The following is a 23410-nucleotide window of genomic DNA, read 5'->3' as shown; positions in this document are numbered from 1 at the left end:
GGAGTACTCCCTTGTGAAAATCTCATGCTGGTTATAAAGCCCCAAGATGGGGACTATGAGTACCACAGGGAGTAACTTCAGAAAGTGATCAGTACTAGTTTTGGTGGAGTGTTAGGCTGGGACAAACTAGGTCTAGGGACTATGAGGTTTCTAATATCCTGGTGTGCGACCCCAAATAGAACCATATAGATCTAACACTATGAATCTCAAAGGTCCAGGGGTTCTAATCTGATGAAATAGAGATTAATACAAAAATCTTGTCAAACCAGAGAAATTAGGCAATGTCAGTCAACTCTACCAATGAGAGAAGCAAAGGATAGACTGTAGCTGTCAAACAAAATTCCAAATAGGAAATAAAGAATCAAATGAATAATCAGATCAAAGGAAGTAATAACTAATATCAAAAATAATTCAAGTCCAACCTCAGAGCAACTGAAAACAGAGACTCAATGAAAAGCAAAAAAAAAAATTTCCACAAAGACAATATGAATAGTGAATTTATAAATGAAATACAAGTTTTTGAGGAAAGAATTGCAAAAATAAGTAGCTTAGAAACAGAAATGAAATTGAATTTTAATTCCTGACAGAAATTGACCTAACATAAATCAGTCATTTCATAAAAAATCAAGAAATATTAAAACTCAAAAATAGAATGAAAATAGAAGAAAAGTTAAGATACCTGATGTCAAAGGAAACTGATCTGGAAAATAGATCAAATAGAATTATATAAGAATAATTGGTCTTTCTATGATTTCAAAATAATGCTTGGCCATTAGAGTCTAATAAATTAGAAATAAAACTACCCCAATCTATTAGAACAAGACAGTAAAATGAAGAGCAAATTCATCTAATGACTCCTAAAAGAAATCTTAAAATTATAAGTGTTAGGAATTTCATAACTAAAATCTAAAGCCTCCCCAACCACAACCACTCCTTAAAATAAAAAAAAATAATGGAGGCTCCTAAATGAAGTTCAAGCTCCAAATAAATATAATCAGTATCACATAATAATTAAAAATTGGAAGATACCTTAGAGTACAATATTCTAAAAGAGAAAAATATGGAATCAAGAATAACAAACTGTATAGATGAGTGTCATTGCATAGGGGAAATATATCTAAGAAAATAATGATTTCACCAAATTTTTAAAGAAAAAAAGAAAACAGTGATTTTACACGATGTAAAGAAAAACCTAGAGCAGAATAGAAACTTTAAAATGAAACTCAAATTGATGAAAACCTAGATAGAAAATTTTATTTGATCAATAGGAAGGAGCTACGTGACGAAATTGTACCAGAGGCAGAATAAAGTCAATTCAGACCAGTTCAGCAGAATCAATAACTAATTTTATATTGCGTTCAACTGAACTGGTTAAAATGGCATTTGTAATCAGAGTTCTCTCTAAGGTGGGTGCCTGAGCAACCACCCAATGTGGAAACCATAAATTTACATTCCTTACGCTTTTTAAGTTTTCATTTACACAAAAGCATTTTCTAAGTATCCATAGTAATGTTCATTTGGTCTGTAGATGAAAAAATGATGAAATTATGTTTGTAAAACTTATTTATTCATTTCTTAAAATTCATTTCATCTTTGATGAAATACTATATTTTGATTCTCTCATTTTTGTTACTTCAGTAAGCAAACATATAACATAAAAAGTCCAGACAACCTGACAAGTTGTCATTTGTTTCTGCTTTGTGTTATGCCCCAAATTCCCTCAAGATATTATGAGTGTGTTGTGCTCCTTGAATGGCGAAACCAAAAGGAAACTGGGACCTAATGGATCAAAAAGGATTATCTTATCACCCATTTTGGAAGCCAGGGAAATAGAAGAAAATAAGAGTTAGAACAGGTGGAATGAGTTTTGGTTCTGAATATTTTCCAACATTGGTTGTTGTGGTCACATGGCTGTTTTCCCTCTATAAGGATTTGTTTATTGTGAGTAATATAACACAATCTACTTTTATGAACCTCTTTTATTGTTCTTATTTGAGTATTAAATGCATGAAATATTAAGCTACATTTAAGTATATCTTTTTTGTATACTTAAAAATACTTCATTAGGGCAGAGAACCAGTTGTTAATTTATTTGAATTCCAATATTGAGTGGTACTAACATTCTATTTGAAGAGAAAATGAAAACCAATATACTTCTTTCTTTTTTTTATTTTATTTTTAAAAATCCTCCCCCACCAAGTTAAATGAAAAAGCAAGTTTCAACATTTATGTCCAAAACTTTGAGTTTCAAAATCTCTCACTTCCTCCCACCCCACTCCCTAAATCGAGTAAGCAAGAGATTTGATGTAGGTCAAAAATGTATAGCCATGAAAGCGTTACTATAATAATCATGTCGTAAAAGTAAACATAACCCCCAACACACACACACACACACACACACACACACACACACACACACACACACACACACAAAAGAGAATTTTCAAGAAAAAAATCAGGAAAATAAGTATGCTTCAGTCTGTATTTAGACACATCATCTCTGTTGCTCAGGTTGGGATCAATAACATTCTTTATCATGTCCATCAGAGTAATTGCTTCAATATTTTTTCCCACAGTTGCTATTGCTAGCTGTATTTCACTCTTCCCGATTTCCCCCTGCCTCCATTCATTCTATGTTCTCTTTACTTTCACCTTCTCCCTCCTCAAAAGTGTGTTGCATCTGACCAGCCTCTCCCACATTCTTCCCTTTCTTCTATCACCTACACTCCACTTCCCCTCTCCCTGCCCCTTTTCTCCCATCCTTTTTCTCTCCTGTTTTCCTCTAGGATAAGAGAGATTTCTATACCCAATTGATTGTGTATATTTTTCCCCTTCTGAGACACTTCTGATGATGAGAGTTATAGTCACTCACTCCCTACCTCACCTTCCCCTCTTCCACTCCACTGCAAAGGCTTTTTTGTCTCTTTTATGTGAAATAATGTATCTTTACCTTTCTATTTAAGCTTTTCTTTCCCTTTCTTCTAGTACCTTGCTTTTTTGCTTTTTAACTTCATCTTTTTACAATATTATAAACTTCAAATTCAACTCCTTCCCATGCCTATGTTCCTTCTAATTGCCCTAATAAATGTGAAGGTTCATATGTGTTATCAATATCTTCTTCCCATGCAGGAATACAACAAGCAGTTCAACATCATTAAATCCCTCATGATTTGAACTTATGGTTCACCTTCACTATATTTCACTTTAGTCCTGTACTTGATAATCAAACTTTCTACTCAGTTCTAGTCATTTCATCAGGAAAGTTTGAAAGTTGCTATTTCATTGATTATCCATCTTTTGCCTGGAAGAGTATGTTCAGTTTTTCTGTGTAGTTAATTCTTGGTTGTGATCCAAGATCATCACCTTTGCCTCTGGAATATCATATTCCAAGCCCTATGAGCTCTTAGTGTAGAAACTTCTAAATTTTGTGTTATCCTCAATATAGCTTCATAATATTTGAATTATTTCTTTCTGGTTGCTTATAATATTTTCTCATTGACTTCAAAATTCTGAAATTTGGTTATAATATTTCTGACAGTTTTTGTTTTGGGATCTCTTTCAGGAGGTGATCCATAGATTTTACAATTTTTATTTGACCTTCTGTTTCTAGGATATCAAAGCAATTTTCCTGAAAATTTCTTGAAAAATGATGTCTAGGCTTTTTTTTTGGTCATGGCTTGCATGTAACCCAATTTTTAAATTAAGTATTTTGGATATGTTTTCCTGGTCAGTTGTTTTTTTTTCCTAATAAGATATTTCTCATTTCCTTCTAGTTTTTCATTTTTTTGATTTTGTTTTATTGTTCTTTGCTTTCTCACAGTCATCTGCTTTGCTTAGTTTCATTCTACATTTGAAGGAATTATTCTCTTCAGAGAGCTTTTCTATCTACTTTTTCATCTGGTCAATTCTGCTTTTTAAGGCATTGTTCTCCTCATTGGCCTTTTGGACTGCTTTTTCCATTTGACACAAACTGATTTCTAATATATTATTTTCTTCAGTATTTTCTGGTATCTCCTTCACCAAGCTACTGACATTTTCATGATTTTACCACATTGCTCTCATTTCTCTTCCCAATTTTTACTCTCCCTCCTTCCTTGATTTACAAAATCCTTTGTGAACTCTTCCATAGCCTCAGACCAATTTTATATTTTTCTTGGAGCTTTTGGATACAGAAATTTTGACTTTGTTATCTTCCAAAGGACAAAAGTAATTGCCTATGGTCAGATTTTTATATTGTTATTTTCTCATTTCCCCAAACTATGACTTGGTTTTAACTTTTTGTTAAAGTGGAGCTCTAGGGGTGGCTATGTGGCATAGTGGATAAAGCACCGGCCCTGGAGTCAGGAGTACCTGGGTTCAAATCTGGTCTCAGACACTTAATAATTACCTAGCTGTGTGGCCTTGGGCAAGCCACTTAACCCCATCTGCCTTGCAAAAATAAAAAAAATAAAAAAAATAAAGTGGAGCTCTGTTTCCCAGCTAGAGAATGTACAGTGCCAAGGTTTTGAAGGCTTTTGCAGCTGTTTTCAGGGATAGCTATCCACCAAAGACCTGCAAGTTCTCACTTCCTTCAAGGTCTTATGAAAGTCTGACTGCTCTCCTGGATTGTGTTGTGGTCTGTGGATGAGCACAAGCACATGCCTCTGCCCTGGAGCTGTGAGGAGGGTCCCTGTTCAGCTATGGCAGTAAGCTTTGTTTTACTTCTGCTTCTTTTCCTGAGACAGGGACCCCAGATTGCAACCTGGATATGAGTATGGGCAACACAACTGAGCCCTGCCTCAGAGATATCAGAGACCTCTGAAATCTCCCCCAATGCCCTTATTGTAGTGGGCTGAGAACTCTGGATGCAACTGCTAGGTGGTTTCCCAGCCCTACTCCTGGTCTCCAATGGGGCTAGCTCCAAGGTCTGCAATGGACTAGGTTCCACTCTCATTCTGGTGTAGCAGTTTTCCCATTGATCTTCCAAATTGTCCTTGACAATCCCTGGACTGGGAGGTCTGAAACTTACCACTGCTGCCATGGACCCAGGCACTCCCGGGGACCCAGGCACCCCTTGGACTATTCTTGGATTACTGGAGCTGTTTTACTCTGGTGTGGCACAGGCTTCACCTTTCTAATCCTAGTTTCATACCCTTTTTGTGGATCTTTCAAGTTGTCAGGCTGCAAAATTTGTTTCACTCAGTCTTTTTTGTGGATTCCGTCACTCTAGAATTTGGTTGAAGTCATTTTTAAAGGTATTTGCAGTGGTTTCAGGGAGAGCTCTGAAGACTCCCTGCCTTTACTCCACCATCTTGATTCCACCCTCCCACAAATATGCTTCTGAGATATTAATTTTTCAAAATGCATAAGAAAGCTAAATAAGAAAACAAACGATATCTTAGGGTACATTGGTTTTGTTTTGAGGGTTTTAAAAGGCTATAGTAAAGGAAACATAAGAGAAAAACTAAACCATCATAGAAAGGAGGAAAAAGTAAGTGAGATTTACTAGTCACATAGCTGAAGTGTGTAAGAAGATTACACAAAACTGGAGGAAGAGGGTGGTGAGTATCATGAATCTTACACTTAGCTGAGATGGAAAATGAAAAGGTGAATGAACACACACACACACACACATACACACAAACACAAGACCTTTCCCTACCAAAGATACATGAAACCTCCACTTGGACACTCACACTACAGATCCCACCAAGATAAAGAGAAGATCCAAATAAGTTTTCAACTGTAAGCATCATGGAGGATCTTCAGTGAAGGTCTGTCTCTTTGGGGGCAAAGGGGAAGAAAAGTACAGGAGGCAGGAGAGCAGGGAAAGCCAGTAGAGAGGGGGAGTTAGCCACAGTGCAATCCAGGTCCCAACAGCTTAAAAATAACAGAGGTCCCAGTAGCTGGATAGCAAGCCAGCAGGGAGGATCCCAGCCCCAAACAAAGTCTGAATCTTGACAACACCAGGATAAAAGATAGGACTGGTGGGGAGCAATCCTCTGGTAAGTCAGAACCTGGACATAAAGGAGGAAACAAACTTCTGCAAAGGCAAGATAGTGTCTGCATTGGTAACATCTTGGCCAATAAGAAGCTCATACCTCAGCCCCAGCAAAATAAAAGCTTGGGCCTATATTCCATGTACCCCAGAAGCAGAAGTACAGCAAAAAAAAATGAACCAAAAAAAAAGCTAAAAGAGTGCTCACTATAGAAAAATACTTCATAGATATAGATGATAGTAATGCCATGAATGAATAAGAAAACTGTGAAAAATCACTCCCAGAAGTATCAAAACAGTCTAGAAATTGGACGAAAATACAAAAGCTCATCAAAGAACCTAAAAAAGATTTTAAAAACCAAAGAGGAGAAGAAGAAGAAAAATGGAAAAAGAAATCAAAATCATGCAGGAAAATTGTGGCAAGTTGACCAAAGAAATCAACTTCATTAAAAGTAAAAAAAAAAAAACAAAACTAGAAAAAGAAACACAGAAGATAATTGAAGAAAATAAAATCCTAAAAATTAGAACTGAACAGTTAGATCTATGAGACTACAAGATTCCATCAAACAAAATAAAAAAGGTTGAAAATATTGAAGAAAAGGTAAAGTACTTTTAGGAAAACAAATGACCTGGAAGACAGATCCAGAAGAGACAATCTACAAATCAATGGACTACTAGAAAGCCTAGACCAACAAAAGAGCCTGGAAAACATGCAGGAAATTATAAGGGAAAACTGCTCCAAACTACTTGAACAAGATAACACTATAACAATTGAAAGAATCCATAGAACCTTTCAAGAAAGAGACCCCAGGTTGTGGGAAATCTGGGACACTATTACATTGTTGGTGGAGCTGTGAACTCATCCAACCTTTCTGGAGAGAAATTTGGGACTACGTCCAAAGGGCAATAAAAATGTGCATACCCTTTGTCCAGCAATACCCTTACTGGGTCTATACCCTGAAGAGATGATGAAAAATGATAAAAACATCACTGATACAAAATTATTCATAGCAGCCCTGTTTGTTGTGGCAAAGAATTGGAAATCAAGTAAATGTCCTTCAATTGGAGAATGACTTAGCAAAGTGTGGTATATGTATGTCATGGAACATCATTGTTTTATTAGAAACCAGGAGTGATTTGCATCAACTGATGCTGAGTGAGATGAGTAGAACCAGAAAAACACTGTACACCCTCACAGCAACATGGGGGCAATGATCAACCTTGATGGACTTGCTCATTCCATCAGTGCAACAATCAGGTAAAATTTGGGGCTCTCTGCAATGGAAAATACAATCTGTATCCAGAGAAAGAACTGTGGAGTTTGGACAAAGACCAAGGACTATTACCTCAAATTTAGGAAACAAAACTGATATCTTATTCTCTGGTCTTGCTATCTCTTATACTTTATGTTTCTTCCTTAGGGATATGATTTCTCTCTCATCACACTCAATTTGTATCAATGTATACCATGGAAACAATGTAAGGACTGACAAACTGCCTTCTGTGGGTAAGATTGGGGGAAAATTGTAAAACTCAAAATAAATAAAATCTTTAATTTAAAAAAAAAGAAAGAGACCCCAGGATAAAAACTTCAAGGATTATAATAGCCAAATTTCAGAACCCTCAAATAAAAGTGAGAATATTGCAGGCAGTAAAAAGAAAACAATTCAAATACAAAGGGAACACAATCAGACTAAAACAGGACCTATCAGCCTCAAGACTGAAGGATTGGAAGAACTGAAATAACATATTTATGAAAGCTAAGGACCTGGAATTATAACCCTGAATGTATTACCCTGCAAAATTCAGCATATACTGTCAGGGGGAAAGATGGATGTTCAATGAAAGACAAGACTTCCCAAATTTCCTGTCACAAAGACCAGAACTGAATAGAGAATTCAGTCACCAAATACATGAATGAAGATTTACATAAAAAAAGGTGAATGATAATGGGAACTGAAAATACAAAATTGTTTTCAACAAATGTTGGTCCCTAAAGGGGAAGATATAACAATTCTAATTCTTGAGAACTTTACTTGTCTAAGGAAAATCAGAGGGTAGAATAATAATTGAAGAGAATGAACCTAAAGGATAGGAATATAATTGGGTCTTGTCTCTCAGCTGAAGAGGTCCAAGATCACATCACTATCCTTGAGACAAAAAGTCCTGAAAAATAAGCATAGGTTCTAACTATAAATTGTCTCGTACTTTGACTCAATTTAATCCTAAAATGCAAAGAACCTTGTCTAATGAGGGTATCATAAACCTCAAGGACCTGAAACACTGTCTGTATTACTTATAATCATTTATAAAGTTTTCAGTTTCCAAAGCCTCCCAGGACTTAGAGATCTTCAAGATTACTAGAATTAATTAGATCAGTTTCTAGTGCTTCACTTAATAAGGTGATAAGTAGCTGCTTGGGGAAGAGCGCAGGTAAAATGTGAAAGAAAATAGATCTGGGGGGAGGGGCACAATGGTTCAAGAAATGATATGTCTTTGGATGATTTCAGAACTAGATAAATCAAACAAAATAAACAAGAAGGAACTTAAGTAGGTGAATGAAATCTTAGAAAACTTAAATATGATAGTCCTCTGGAGAAAATTTAACGGGAATAGAAAAGAATGTGCCTTTTTCTCAGCAGTACATGGCACCTTCACCAAAATTCACCATGTAATAGGGCACAAAAATTTTAAAAATCAAATGCAGAAAAGCAGAAATAATAAATGCATGTTTCTCAGACATGATAAAATAAAAAAAATGACAAGTAATAATGGGTAATGGAAAGATAACCCCAAAACTAACTGGAAATCAAATAAATTTATCTTAAATAATGGGTGGATCAAACAGAAAATAATAGAAATAATCAATAATTATATCCAAGCAAATTATAATAATGAGACATCACACCAAAATTTATGGGTTGCAGTCCAGGCAGTTTTGAGGGGAAACTGTATATATCTAAATGCTTATATGAATAAAATAGAGAAAGAGGAGATCAATTAATTCAGTATACAACTAAAAAAAGCTGGAAAAAGAACAAATTAAACAACCCCTATTAAATACCAAATTAGAAATTCTGTAAAACAAGGGAGAGATTAATAAAATTGAATGCAAGGAAACCATTGATCTCAAAAATGAAACCTAGTTGGTGTTATGAATAAGCCAATAAAATAGGCAAATCTCTGGTTAATCTGATTTTAAAAAAGAGAGAAGATAGCGAAATGACCAGATTCTAAAATGTAAAGGGTGAACTCACCACCAATGAGAAGGAAATTAAATAAATAATTTGGAGCTACTTTACCAAACTATATTCCAATAAATTGGACAACCTGAGCAAAATGGATGAATATTTAAAAAAATATAAACTGCCCAGATTAACAGAAGTGGAAATAAATTACTTAAATAACCCCATTTCAGAAAAAAAAGAAATTGAAGAAACCATCAATAAATTCCCTAAGAAAATGTCTCCAGATCTATATGGATTTACAAGTTCATTCTACCAAACATTTAAGGAACAATGAATTCCTATTCTATATAAACTATTTTAAAAATAGGAGAGGAAGGAGTTCTGCCATACTACTTTTATGACACCAACATGGTGCTGATACCTAAAACCAGGAAGAAGCAAAACAGACAAAGAAAATTATAGACCAATATGAATACTGATATAAAAAATCTTAAAGAAAATTTTAGCAATGAGACTACAGCAAGTTATTTCCAGGAAAATACACTATGATCAAGTTGGATTTATACCAGGCAAGAAGAGAAGGTTCAACATTAGGAAACACTCAACATAATTAAACATATCAATAGTACAGCCAATAGAAACCATATGATTATCTCAATGCTGAAAAAGCTTTTGACAGGGGCAGCTAGGTAGTACAGTGGACAGAGCACTGGCCCTGGAGTCAGGAGTACCTGAGTTCAAATCTGGTCTCAGACACTTAATCATTACCTAGCTGTGTGGCCTTGGGCAAGCTACTTAACCCCATTGCCTTGCAAAAACCTAAAAACAAAAGTTTTTGACAAAATATAGCATCTGTTCCTATTAAAAACAGTAAAATGTTTATGAATAAATGAAGTTTTCCTTAAAATAATAAATAGTATCTATCTAAAACCATCAACAAATATTATATTTCATGGGAACAAACTCAGAGCACTTACATTAAATTTAGGGGTGAAACAAGGATGCCTATTATCACCATTACTATTCAATATAGCATTGGAAATGCTAACAGTAGCAATAAGACAAGAAAAAGAAATTGAAAGAATCAGAATTGGCAATGAGGAAGCAAAACTTTCCCTCTTTGCAGATGATGCTATACCTAGAGAACCCAAGAAAATCTTCTAAAAATGTCCTTGAAACAATTAACAAATTCTGCAAAGTAGCAGGATACAAAGTAAACCCACATAAATCATCAGTATTTCTATATATGAACAACAAAACCCAAGAACAAGAGATAGAAAGAGAAATACCATTTAAAATAATTATAGACAGTGTTAAATGCTTGGGATTTACCTCCCAAGACAAATCCAGAAACTGTATGAACACAACTATAAAGCTTTCCCCACCCAAATAAAGTCAACTCTAAATAACTGGAAAAATGTCAAATGATTATGGTTAGGTCGAGCTAATATAATAAAAATGACAATTTTACCCATATTATATTACTTATTCAGTGCCATACCAATCAAACTCCCAAATAACTACTTTACCAAACTAGAAAAATACTAACAAAATTCATCTGGAGCAACAAAAGGGCAAGAATAGCAAGGCAATTGAAAAAAAAATGTAAAGGAAGGTGGCCTAGCTCTACCAGATCTAAAGCTATACTATAAAGCAGCAGTCATCAAAACTGCTTGATAGTGATTAAGAAATAGAATGAAGGATCAGTTGATCAGGATAGGTTCCAAAGAAACTACACTAAATAACTACAGCAATCTACCTATTTGACAAACCCAAAGACATCAGTCTCTGGGATAAGAACTCACTATTTGACAAAATTGTTGAGAAAACTGGAAAATAATATGGCAAAAACTAGGCATAGACTCACATCTCACATCGTATATCAACATACGGTCAAAATTGGTACAGGATTTAGACAAAAAGAGTGATACCATAGATAAATTAATAGACCCCCCAAAATACTCTTTCTATCTGATCTATGAAAAAGAGATGCATTTATGACTAAACAAGAATTAGAGCATATAATAACCTGAAGAATGAATGATTTTGACTATATTAAATTAAAACATTTTAGCAGTAATAAAATCAATGCTGCCAAAATCGGAGGAAAAGCGGAAAGTTGGAAAACAATCTTCACAACAAGTCCTGATATAGATCTCATTTCTATAATATATAGAGAATTGCATAATATTTATATCATTCTTCAATGGATAAATGGTCAAATGATATGAACAGACAATTTTCAATTGAAGAAATTAAAGCTATATATAATTATATGAAAAAATGCTCCAAATCACTATTAATTAGAGATATGTAAATTAAAACAGCAATGAGAAACAGGGAAGATGATCAATGTTGGAGAAGATGTGGGGAAATTGGGTCATTGAAGCATTGCTGGTGGAGTTGTGAACAGATCCAATCTTTCTGGAGAGCAATATGTCCAAAGAGCAATAAAATTGTTCATACCTTTTAACTCAGCAATTCCAATTCTAGGCTTATATCCAGAAGAAATTGTAAAAAATGTGAAAAGTCCTACATGTTCCAAAATATTCATAACAGCTCTTTTTTTTGTAGTGGCAAAGAATTAGAAATTGAAGGGATGCCTATCAATTGGGGAATGGCTAAACAAGTTATGGTTCATGAATACTATGGAATATTATTGTTCTATAAGACACCATAAATGGCCAGATTCTAAGGAAGCATGGAATGACTTATGATACAGTGAAGAGAATAGAGTCAAGAGAACAAGGGACATATCAACAACATTGTGAGATAAACAACCTTGATGGAAGCGGCTCTTCTTAAGGCTCTTCTTACAGCTAGGACAACTGTATTGGACTGGTAATGGTCTATGTTGCCCCCAGTCAGAGAAGGAAAAACAAAACAAAACAAAACACACAGAAAAAAAAAAACCACCCCTACTGAATCTGATGAACACTTTATAAAAGTTGTCTCTTATGTATCTCTTTCCTTTAATCCTAATTCCTCAAGTCAAAAATTACTAATTTGTAACTGTGTTTAGTAAAATATGGATGCTAACCTCTTTCGTCCCTACTGAGGAAAGGGGGTTGGAGGGAAGGATGGAGGGAAATTTTTTAACTTGTAAATATTCATGTACAAATGGATGAAAAAAATAAAAAAATACACAACTAAAAATTCTAGATCTGGCAGCTAGGCGGCGCAGTGGATAAAGCACCGGCCCTGGAGTCAGGAGTACCTGGGTTTAAATCCGGTCTCAGACACTTAATAATTACTTAGCTGTGTGGCCTTGAGCAAACCACTTAACCCCAATTGCCTTACAAAAAAACCTATAAAAAAAATTCTAGATCACTGATCCCAAACTATCTGCTGATGTGGATTCTAAGAATTTAGTTGTTATTCCAAAGTTCTTGTCTCTCTTTCTTTTTTTCACCTTACAATTATGTATTATATTTTAGATCAACCTAATTTTAAGCTAGATATATCTTTTTTTGGGTATCTGGGAGTCTTATATGACATTTACAACATACAAAAGGGCGGTGAGGTGGTATAGTGGATGAAGCAGTGGTCTTGGAGATAAGAGGACAGGAGTTTTAATCTAACCTCAGACAGTTGACTCTAACTAGCTTTGTGACCTTGAGCAAGTTGCTTAACCCTGATTGCCTCACATTCAGGGTAATATCCAGTCATCCTGATTCATATCTGGCCACTGGACTCAGATGGCTCCAGAGGAAAAAGTGAGGCTGGTGATTTAGCACAGCACCCCCTCACTCAAATCCAATTTTTGTATTAACATGGCATTACCACCTGAATATCATAGTCTTTGTCATGAATGAAAAACAAGCATCATCATACAATAAATGGGTGAAGTTTGACTTTTTTGTCCAACTTTACCTTTTCTTTTTGAAACTCAAAGAATTTCTAGCAGTATATCAAATAAAAGTTATGTAGATTTACAATAAGTTTTAGTAGGAATACTTCCAATGTTTAATTTTTTAAAAAATTTCTGTGTTCTTTCTTAAAGTGTCCTTATGTGATCTTTTTATAAATCTATTATCTATTGATACTAGTGAATTAAATAGTTCTATTTCTATCTTTAAATTACTTATTTTGACTTTCCTAAAGTTTAATCTATTTTTTTTATTCTGGAAAGAAGAGGTTTTTCTACAGGATTTTTGGATTATTTGTCCTACCCCATTTTCTTCTTCTTTTTTTTTTTTTTAGTTGATGCTATTTCTAGTCTGTGCCAAATGTCTTTTTAATAGTGGATCTCAGTGTTTTTTTACTGGTGATTACCTATTTGTTCTGATCATTATAATGTATTTTGTTATTTCTATTATATTTAGAACAGATTATATACCTTAGTCTTACATCTGTATTTATACTAAAATTTAGCTAAAGGTAATAATAGACTAAAAGTATATAATTTTGTTAGTCACTTTGTCATTCAGTTAGTTTGGATTTCCTCTTCCCCTCTTTGTAGAAATTTCTTTAGCTAGTGTGTTTATTAACATGTTATGCATTTTTTCATGGTTGGTACTTTCCTACAATTGCCAGCTGCTTCAAATTGGGTTTCTAGAGGAATTTATTCCCTTAAATGTTAGATTATAGGAGTTCTTTGCTAAGTTGCATGTTTTCATTGATTTATTACTCATGCTTCTGTTGTGGGATGGATATAATTAAAGTGCCTTAGTTTAAGCTGGAGTTCCTATTCTAGGTGGGAGGGAGACTTTAGGTCAACTTGGGTATGCAAGCAAGATTATCTCTTCCTTATGGTCCAGTTGCTAGAAGGAAGAGAAAATGTAAGGATTCCCCCCAATTTGGGGGAGTCAAGTCAAGAGGAAGACCACCTATCCATACTTGCCTTGACTCAACCACCTGGGCTTGACCAGTATGTAGGTCAAACAACTAGTGCAGCACAGAGGAGGAGGGGTTAAGATGAGAAAAGGACTTGATAACCTGTCTCCCCTCAACCTGATTAGGAAGGAATATATAAATTCAAAGGGGGAAAATAAAAAGTCTGTGTAAACATTGCTCCAAAGCTCTGTAACTATATTGTTTCCAACCCTGTATTTTGCACTAGTCATCACCCCAATCTCTAAGTAACTTTCTCCATTTTAAAATTTTTTTGTGTATCTACTGTTGTTTCCTTTATCATTATTTTTGGTGAGATAAAAATGGACTTAGGAATTGGTAGTTGGCTCAGAGAATAGAAGATCTGACTGAGAGTCAGGAAAACAGGTTTAAATCCACTTCTAACATTCATCAAATATGTGACCCAGTATGAAGTCACTTAAGCTCTCTCAAACTCAGTTTCCTTTTCTATAAAATAGTGATAGTATTAGTATCTTCATCACAGGATTGGCATAAGGGTCAAATAAGATGGCAAAAGTAATGGTATTTTTCAAGTTTTGAAGATATTAGATACTAAAGATGTTAGTCCTTCATTCATGAAGAAAACTGTGACATCAGGAGAGGTGATGCCATGACAAAAATATGGATAGGATTTGAGTGGGGGGGGGGGGCTGCGCTAAGTCACCAGCCTCACATTCTCTTCCAGATTCATCTGGGTCCAGTGACCAGATAGAAATCTGGATGATTGGAGCTGGTAATCAGGGTTAAGGGATTTGCCCAAAGTCACACAGCTAGTAAGTGCTAAGTGTCTGAGACTGAATTCAAAGCTTATGTCCTCCTGACTCCAAGACCAGGGCTTTATCCACTGTGCCACCTAGTTGCCCTTTACAAACTTTAAACATTATGCCAATGTTAGAAATTATTAGCTTTTAATATTGGGCAGTGTTTTCTAATCAGTGAAAGAATTTTAACAGGATCTAAATCTCCCAGTTTCTTTTTTTTTCTGTCATTTGATGATAATTATCTTCACCTTCTAGATTTTGTCTTTTCTAGGCCAAAATAGCCTCCAATTGGCATGATTTTGGACCCATTTTGATTGCCATTTTTGGCATCCCCCCAGTTTATCAATGCCTTTCCTAAATTATAGCACACATAAACTGAACCTGCTACTCTAGATAAGACCCAACTAGACAATATAGAACAGAATTCTCATCTCTCATTCTGATCACCAGATATATCTTAGTTTTAGCTCTAAATTTATTAACACTTCTGATGACCTTATCAACATGCTTACTCATTTTGAACTTTCAGTCTGCTAAACCCCTCAGGTCTTTTTTTAGATATCTCTCTTGTCATAACTTCCTCATCCTCCATGTTATTCCTGAATGGTTGAAAATCAACTTTAAATTTATCCCTGTTTTATTTTATCTTGTTAGATTGAGGTGAAGGATCTAGATTGAAATGAACCCCTCTTTCCATTCCCCCCCCCATTTTGAGCTATTTGAAAATTTGATAACCCTGCTATTCAACCTAGGTTTAAATGCTAATTCTGCCATGCTCTTTAGAGGGCATTGTAATGATTTTCATCTCTCTCTGGGTCTTCATTTCCCTATTTTCATAATATCAGAAATTGGCTGTCATCAGTCCTTTGCTGGCAGCTCTAAATTGTTTAATCTTAATGTCAGTCAGTCATTAACATTTATTAATCTCTTCCTATGTGCCACATATTGTATTGAGGACACAAAAGGTAAAGACCATATAGTGGGGAAGAAGTAAAAATAATTATGTACAAACATTATACAGATATGAAAATGATGAGGGGTCAAGAAAAGTTTCCTGTAGAAGATGGTAGTTTTATTTAAATTTGAATAAAGTCAGAGAGGCCTACCTATGAACAATTACATAGAATGTAGGGTATGGAATCAGAAATATAACATTCAAACTGACTTCAGACACTTGCTAGCTGTGTGACCCTGGGAAAGTAATTTAAAACCATTTGCCTCAGTTTCCTCATCTGTAAAATGAGCTGGTAAAGGAAATGGCAAACTACCCCCAAATTTGCCAAGAAAATCCCAAATGGGGTCATGAAAGGTCAAACACAATTGATATGACACATCAAAGGGAAGTCAAATGACAGAGATGAAGAGGGAAAATTTTCCAGCGATAGAGTTGCCACATGGTACATCTGAGGCAAGAAATAGAAAGGAGATAGGTGTCACCATGACCCAGTCTGTGTTCGCTGCTTCTTTAGATTTTTGCTTGGGTAACATACCATTCACTCTCTTCCTGCTAATGTCTTTGAAACCAGGAATATTTCCAAAAGTTATTGGAGGATAGGGAGATTATTAGTCTTTTTATTAAAATTGAAATTAGAAAACTGATTACAGCATTGCAAAATCCTATAGCAGTGAGAGAGAGCAGTTTATTTCTTTTACATAATCCTTGTGCACCCTCTGCTGGTCTAGAAATATATATTGAATTGAAAAAGATAAACTGCTTACATGGACTTGTATGTTAAAATCTGTAACTTGGGTGTAATCAATTTTTATTAGAATTAGTGCTTTCTCCATGGCAACATGTCTATTTTGGATATAAATATTTAAACAGCTGGCATAACATTTAAAATGTTACATATGTGAAAAATTACTGCTGGCTCTCAGAAAGAGATAACAGTAAAGAATAAGACACTAAAATGAGCATGTCCAGAAATTAAGGGTTTTTTCCCCCTTTTCCTGTCATTAAAACAATTGTACAATATTGGCCAAACCACTTCTTGCCTGGACCTGAGTCTCCTATCTTTAACATGAAATTCTTAGACTAGATGTCTCAGCATCCTTTCACCTCTAAAACCAGAGCTGTGATAAGATGCCTGTTGAGTACAAGCTGAGCCTTTTTCTTAAGTTCTAAGTATTTCTCTCTCCTCCTCATAATTTTCTGTATCTCTCTGCCCCCTTTCCCCCCTCCCCCTCTTTAACCTTCTGTTCTCATCATTACTCTCAACCTTTTCTGTGAAGACGATTTTCAGAAATAGTATGCACAATAATAGAAAGAATGTTGGCTTTCGAGTCAGAGCATTTAAGTTCTAATCCTGTCTCTCTCTTATACAAACTATGTGTCTGACTTAGTACACATCAGTTAACCTACCTGGGTCTCACTTCACGCATTTGTAAAATGAGAGGATTGCATTTGGTTAATGAAATCTCATACAATTCAAGATCTTTTTTTCTTTTTTAGATTTTTCAAGGCAATTGGGATTAAGTGGCTTGCCCAAGGCCACACAGCTAGGTAATTATTAAGTGTCTGAGACCAGATTTGAACTCAGGTACTCCTGACTCCAAGGCCAGTGCTCTATCCACTGTACCACCTAGCCGTCCCAATTCAAGATCTTTAATCCTTTGACTAGATGACCTCTAAGATCGTTTGTAGCACTTAAATTATGATTCATGTATATGATATTGGTCTCTTTTCTGAGTTCTATACCTATAATACCATTTCCTATTGGTATTTCAAAATATTTGGAAGGTACCACAGACTCAGTTTGTCCAAAAATGAATTGGTTCTCTTGACTGTAAGAGGTAAATCAAAAAGGAGGATTTGGGGAGAAAGATGATGAGTTCAATTATGAACATGAATAGGATTGAAGGGAGCAAATGATTGGAATAATTCAGGACTGAAGCTTGACAGTTGGGTGGTACAGTAGATAATTAGAATGCTGGGTCTAGCTTCAGGAAGACAGGTTCAAATTCAACCTCAGATACTTACTATTATGCAACCCAGAGCATGTCACTAAACCTTGGTCTGGCTCCATTTCTTCATCTATTAAAAATTAGGATAATAATAATAGTGCATCTACTCCAAGATTTTTGTGAATATCAAATGAGATAACAATTGTAAATCACTTACCACAGTATCTGAAATATAGGAAGCACTATATGGGTGTTAACTCTTATTATCATTATCATTATCATTATTGTTATTATTATTATTATTATTTAAAAAAATCAGGAATTCAAGAAAAGACCTTGTGGAATTGAACTGGCTTTAGGGAGTCAAGATGGTATAAGAAGATAGTATAGTCAGGGCAGGGGTGATGACCTGGGAAAGAACTAAGAGTTAGAGGAATTAGAAGACATGGCAAATGGGTTAGGATTGTAAGACAGAAGGATAGGTGGAAAGACAACAGATTGTAATCACATAGGGAATTTCAGAACCATATACATGGAAGCAAGGTGTTTGTAGGTGATGGCAAAATCAAGAGAGTAATGATCTCTATGTAGACTAAACAAATGCTGTTGATGTTGTCTAATCATTCAGTAGATCCTACTATTTGTGATCCTGTGGACCATTAGCATGCCAGGTTCTTCAGTTCTCCTATGTCTCTTGAAGTCTGTTCAAATTTGTGTCAGCAATTATCATCTCATTATCTGTTGTCCCCTTTTTCTTTTTCCTTTATCTTTTCTATCATCAAGGCCTTTTCCAATAAATTCTTTCTTCCCATTATATAGTCCATTAATTTAAATTTTAGCTTCAACATTTGAACTTCCAGTGAATAGCCTGAATTAATTTTCTTAAGTATTGACTGAGTTGACCTCCATGCTGTCCAAGAAACTCAGTCATAGTATATGAGCAAGTATAGAGAATGAAATATAAAGGTATTCAAAGAAGTATAACTATATATGCAGAAGTCCCCTAATGTGGGCAGGAAATAGGGGAGAAGAAAAAGACATGGAATCAGACACCCAATTCATTGAGGGGAAAATGTGTCCTAAAGGTTGAATTCAGGATGACTCTAGGATCATCCCAGTGTGTGAGATAAAGATATTTGAGGGAGTTTAAATGTGCATACTGAAAGCTACAAGTGTTAGAAAAGGAGTAAAGGGGAAAGACTATGAATCAGGTAGGAAATTTATTGAGTAAAGAAGTATTCTGTAGGATGGTAGACAGAAGTTTCTGGATAATGATTTATGGTAGATATGTGTTCAGTAAACCTTAAAGATTACTGAGTGAAGAAAGCAGGTGAAAAAGGGGAGCAAAGTGTATCCCAAATCCCTCATCTCCAAAAATGAGTCATGAATGAGTACAAATAAAACCAATGCAGGAATCTCTGAGGTACCAACTCACACCTCTCAGACTGGCCAATATGACCAGAAAGAACAATGATCAATTTTGGAAGGGATGTGGTAAATCTGGGCCACTAATACATTGTTGGTGGAGCTTTGAACTCATCCAACCTTTCTGGAGAGCAACTTGAAACTATACCCAAAGGGCAAAAATTGTGCATATCCTTTCATCCAGCAATACCACTACTGGGTCTATACCCTGAAGAGATGATAAAAAGGGTAAAAACATCACTTGCACAAAAATAATTCAAAGCAGCTCTGTTTGTGGTAGCAAAGAATTAGAAATTAAGTGAATGTCATTCAGTTGGAGAATGGCTTAACAAATTGTGGTATATGTATGTCATGGAAAACAAATGTTCTATTAGAAACCAGGAGGGATGGGAATTCAGAGAAGCCTGGAAGGATTTGCATGAACTGATGTTGAGCAAGATGAGCAGAACCAGAAAAACATTGTACACCTTAACAGCAACATGGGGGTGATGATCAACCTTGATGGACTTGCTCATTCCATCAGTGCAACAACCAGGGACAATTTGGGGCTATCTTCAATGGAGAATATCATCTGTATCCAGAGAAAGAATTATGGAATTTGAACAAAAACCAAAGACTAGTACCTTCAATTTAGGAAAAAAATCTGTTATCTTATGTAATTTTGCTATCTCTTATACTTTATTTTTCTTCCTTAAGGATATGATTTCTCTCTCATCACATTCAATTTGTATCAATACATACCATGGAAACAATGTAAAGACTGGTAAATTGCCTTTCTGTGTGGGGGTGGGGGGAGTAAAGCAAGATTAGCGGAAAAATTGTAAAACTCAAAATAAATAAAATCTTGGGAAAAACCAATGCAGGAAAAGGTGGCTAGGGAGGTTGTGTCCTCTCGATATGACTGAATGATGTTGTTTTTAACGTTCATCCTTGAAGAAGACTATGATATCAGGGAGGTGATGTCATGACAAATAAGTGAATTAGATTTGATTAAGGAGTTGATAAATGACCATCCTCACTTTTCTGTAGTCATCTGTATCCAGTGTCCAGATATGAATGAGGAGAAGAGATGGCCCTGAATGTAAGGCTAAATAATTGGGTGGGAATTAATCATTACCTTAGCATTCAGGAGGGTTGATTACATCTTCTTCAGCTTCAGGCTAATGTCCTCTGAGGGAGTTAAATAACTCAAACCAGGGGAATAAAAAACTGAGTGATGGAATAGTGTTTCTGTGCTATCCCTGTAGGCAGGCAAAACCAGGGGATAAATGGATGGATGTGGAAAAAATGATTATTCTGTCTGCTATGAGCAAGAAGTTTCCCTGTAAATGGGAAGAGCTATCCCGGGAGACCAGCACAAGATACTCTTTGTCCAGAAGGGGGGGTTAGATCAGGTGGGCTGTGCATAAGGAAATGGAATCCCTCCTCTCTTCTGCAATTGAGAACACTTTTTATTGAGTATTTGGAAGGCAGTCTGTCTCTCTCCAGAGTCCTTCTAGGTCCTATAGTGGTTTTCTAGAATAAAATCACTGGATTGGCATTATTCAACTTGGAATCAAGGCTCTTCTCTGCCACTAACTAGCTGTATGACCTTGGACAAATTACAACCTGTCTGCACCTCAGTTTCCTCATCTGTAAAATGAAGATTACTATATTTGCTTTACTTCCCTCACAGGAGTGATATAATTCATGTAACCAAAAATAGAACAAAAATCCTTATCAAAATTTTTGTATTCAAAAAATTCTATTAGAGATGTAGATATGAGGCAAGTTCATAAAGAAAGCATTTACACCAATTGAACTGCCTCTGGAAGGATGGTCTTTATGGATTATTATTATTATTATTATTATTTGCAGGGTTTATGAATGTTTTATGTGTATATGTGTTAGTCCACCATGAAACAAACACTGAAAATTATTAAAAGTAGGATTGTTCCATTCTTTCTATTTGTCTTCTCAGACTCTGGCACATAATTGGTATTTTACAAGTTCTTGTTGATTAATTGCTTTGTTTCTGCATTTCACTAGTTCAATAGTCTGTGCCACCAGTATTTGGCATCAGTATCCTTACTGAGTTTTGCTCACTTCCTCTACTGAAATAATTTATCTGGATCAAGAAGAGCAAAAGACCAATGATCTCATAACAAGAAGTGCTGATTATTTTTCCCATGAGATTTTAGGAACATGGATAGAAGAATCTTTAGGAAAACATCAAATTCAGCAGTAGCATGAAATGTGGATGTGGTCAACTGAAGTAACCAGTTGAAACTGTATTTTTCTTTTTGCTAATAACCATTATATTTTAAATCATAGACTTGGAGTTGAAAGGGACTTTTGATATTACATGACCCAAGACCCTTATTTTACAGATGAGGAAACTAAGCAAAAGTGGTAGAGGGGAAGAATGTGATATAGAGATATTTTTCAGTAGCAGAAAGTCATCTCCCCATTTGAACCTAATGGGGATGGGAAAGAAAGAAAATAAGCCAGGAATAGCTAAATGACTCAATGACCAGAACTCTGGGTCTGGAGTCAGGAACATAAGAGTTCCAATCTTGCCTCAGACACTTTCATTTTTTTTCCACTTTTTTTAGGTTTTTGCAAGGCAAACAGGGTTAAGTGGCTTGCCCAAGGTCACACAGGTAATTATTAAGAGTCTGAGACCAGATTTGAACCCAGGTACTCCTGACTCCAGGGCCGGTGCTTTATCCACTACACCACCTAGCCGCCCCCAGACACTTTCTAAATATATGACTCAGGTTGAGTCACTTAACCTATATTTACCTTAATCCACTGGTGAAGAAGACACCAAATCTTTTCATGGTCTTTACCACGAAAAGTTTGCCATGGAGAATATGATTCACAAGGTCACAAAGAGTTGGATATGACTGACAACTATATATTCTGCTAAGCGTTTTAAAAATTTCTCATTTATGGGGAATAGCTTAACAAGCTGTAGTATATGTATGTCGTGGAACATTATTGTTCTATTAGAAACCAGGAAGGATGGGAATTCAGGGGAGCCTGGAAGGATTTGCATGAACTGATGCTGAGCAAGATGAGCAGAACCAGAAAAACACTGTACACCCTAACAACATGGGGGCGATGATCAACCTTGATGGACTTGCTCATTCCATCAGTGCAACAAATAGGGACAATTTTGGGCTTTCTGCAAGGGAGAATACCATCTGTATCCAGAGAAAAAATTATGAAGTTTGAACAAAGATTACTACCTTCAATTTAGAAAAAAATAACTGCTATCTTATGTAATTTTGTATTATGTATTTTATAATTATGTAATTTTACTTTATTTTTTCTTCCTTGAGGATATGATTTCTCTCTTATCACATTCAACTGAGATCAATGTATGCCATGAAAACAATGTAAAGCCTAACAGAATGTCTTCTGTGGGGGTGGGGGAAGGGAAGAAAGTATGGGGGTAATTGTAAAACTCAAAATAATTAAAATCTTTCTAAAAATATCTCATTTAATCATAGGGTATTTAAAGATAATTACAGATGTAGAGAGACTTTAGCTTAAAGAATGTATAAGACAAGAGAACACATAGTGGGTAGCTTTGGTTTGTTTATTAAAGAAGTTAACAAGGAAGAATACCTAACTTGACCTTTTCCTCTTTATTTTCCACATATCACAAACCTAGTAACTATGTGTTGCAATGAATAAAGTAGAAGACCTGACATCAAGAAGACTCATCTTCCTAATTTCAAACCCAACCTTATATACTTATCAGTTATGAGACCCTGGACAAGTCACCTAATCCTATTTGCCTCACTTTCCTCATTTGTAAAAAAAGCAAATAAGGAAATGGCAAACTAATACACTAGTATCTTTGACAAGAAAGTGTCAAATTCTATGACACCAATATGGTGCTGATACCTAAGCTAGGAAGAGTCAAAATAGAGAAAGAAAATTACAAACGTATCTATCTAATGAATATAGATACAAAAATTTTAAATAAAATCTTAGCAAAGCAGTTACAGCAAGTTATCACTAGGATAATAGACCATGGACAAGCAGTATTTATGCCGGGAATGCAGGGATAGTTCAATATTGGGAAAACTGTTAGTAGAATTAACTATACCAATAACAAAACTATTAGAATTCATATGATTATATCAGCAGATGCTGAAAAAGCCTTTGACAAAATACAGCACCTATTCATACTAAAAACACTAGAGAAGGTAGGAATAAATGGATTATTCCTTTGAATGATTAGTATTATCTATCTGAAGCCATAAACACTCATTATATGCAATGGGGATAAACTAGACATATTCCCC

This window comes from Macrotis lagotis, chromosome 5, assembly GCF_037893015.1.
Source record: "Macrotis lagotis isolate mMagLag1 chromosome 5, bilby.v1.9.chrom.fasta, whole genome shotgun sequence".
Taxonomy (NCBI): Eukaryota; Metazoa; Chordata; class Mammalia; order Peramelemorphia; family Peramelidae; genus Macrotis; species Macrotis lagotis.
This window is presented reverse-complemented; position numbering follows the sequence as displayed.